This window comes from Cryptomeria japonica, chromosome 7 (genome assembly GCF_030272615.1).
Source record: "Cryptomeria japonica chromosome 7, Sugi_1.0, whole genome shotgun sequence".
Classification (NCBI taxonomy): Eukaryota; Viridiplantae; Streptophyta; class Pinopsida; order Cupressales; family Cupressaceae; genus Cryptomeria; species Cryptomeria japonica.
Genome location: NC_081411.1, coordinates 318,933,014 through 318,935,414, shown reverse-complemented (window position 1 = coordinate 318,935,414; position 2,401 = coordinate 318,933,014).

Here is a 2,401-nt window from a genome sequence, read left to right as displayed (position 1 = left end):
GGACGGTTGTGTATGGTGGACGTAACCCATTCTGGGTGAACCACGTTAAATCTTTGTGTTATCTGTGTCTTGTTTTATTTCTTTATCTTTTGTATTTAAATCTGCATATAATTGTTAGTTCATATTTGCTTCGGATCTGCTTGAAACCCTAACAATGAGGTTCATCAGTTTTGTTTTTCTTGTTGAGAGGATGCTAGTATTGAAGAACTCCTATTCATCTTATTGGATGTATTCAAGGCCATATATATTGTATTTAATAGCTAACATGCATCTAGGTGCATTTTCAGTTTAACATGTCTCTTATACACCCCTATATATTAGCTATATATACAGATACTTCTAGCTTTAAACAGAAAAAAGTATGTAATGTTGAACCTACTTCCTTCAACTGCTCTGGCAAAAAATATCAAAAAGGAAAACATGACTAAAATATATTATATATGGTATTTTACTATTTTGAATTTTCTAGTTTTTAATTATATCTTTGAAAGACTTGTGAAAAAATTGTATCTTAGATTTTTTTTAAATATACAATATCCCTTCAAGGTATTGGATATTTATAGTATATTATATATTGTGTACACATATATGCAACTTGGATCTTCATGAATGAGCACAATAGGCCAATGGGGCCTTAGAGGTACATTTAAAAATAAGTAGTATTCAAAAGAGCACTTATGATATTTTCTATATTGAAAGAAACTAGAGAAGGTAAAACCAAAAGACTGTAACTCCCAAAATATACAATCAACTATATAAATTTATGTGGCACTAACTATAAGTAGACATATTCTAGGAGAAATGACAAAGAGAAATGAATTATTCCTCTAAAACAAAAACCAAACAATAAAAAGAAGAAGAGGGGTTTAACATCGATTTCTCGATAACATTTGAAGAAACATCTACATCTTTTATGATGATCACTCATAACAAAGCCAAGAAAATCATCATGTAAAGTGGTTGTTGATCAAATTGAAACCTAGGTCATCTATGAGCTACCTATGTTAGTGTCATTTGTAATGACATGGATCTCACAAATAACAATATTTTGAGATGCCACTAGAAGATGATTAAATAGTAATACAGAACATGCACAAGAAGATAATTTTCTCCTTGATATATGAGGACAAGCCATGTGGCTTATTCCTTATGCCATTGCTTGGTTGATTTTACATTTGACTTAGAGATCAAATTCTTATAACTCCCATGGATAGGAATAGAAATGGTAGGAAATGACCCAATTTGAAAAATGCTATTAATAATGGTGCATGCCTTCATATTTACTTTTCTTTCATTTTATAATTTTATTTATCTATGAATATGAATTGCAAGAAAAAGAAATTGGAACATTCCAAAGGTTACTTGGGTAGAGAGATTAATTACTGTAGACACCTAAAATTGTCATGTCTAATTAAATAAATATTTTATTTATTTAATCATTTTAGCCTAATTCTTCTATTAATTAAATAAATCTTTATTTATTTAATTAATTCATTTATCCTCTTCTAGCCTTATTTTTCATTTAAATAAATACATTTATTTATTTAAATTATCCTTTTTCTAAATTAAATAAACATCTTATTTATTTAATTGATCCCACTTCTTCTATTAATTAAATAAATCTTTATTTATTTAATTAATTCATTAGCCTTTTCTACCCATGACACCTGTCATTCATCTCTTAATTCCTACACTACCTACCCTTTCATTATTTTCTTATTTTCTTCTACCTACCCTTTAATCATAGCCGACCATTTATCTTGTACACCTCTCAATCTTATCCCTCCATTTCTTATAGTGTCTTCTATATAAGGAGATGCTTCCTTCATTATCAAACCCTAACTAACCTAACTACTTGATCAATTGACTACACTACGCTTTGCACCTTCATATGCGATCCTACTTGCAACCACATTTCCGTTCTTTGTTGAGCTCTTGTGCACCTAAAATCTGAGAGCAAATATATCAAGCAAGATCAATGGAGATAGGAAGAATGGAGATTCAAACCCTATTAGACATGTGATGGTATAATCTTTGTGATTTCATTTGATTTGCATTGTCTTAGGTCATCTTCATATGTTATGGTGGATCTTTGTTGTTGGTGGGCTAGGGTTTTTGTGGTTGAATTCATTTAGTCTTTCATCATTGTTGTTATCCATTTTCACCGTATACATTTTGGCACGCCTGGTGGGACTCTTGTCCCTTTTGCATTTAACATCTTTTGTTGCAGATTTTGTTTTGAGGTTGCAGATCTGACATTTCTGACAACATTTTGATATTTTGTGTCTGTGCACTTTCGGATCGCATTTTTAATTTTCTGCCACGTCTGTGACATCTGGAACCGCGTCTGCGTATTCGACAATATTTTATTTTATTTTTTTTGCAGATTTCAGGAAACACG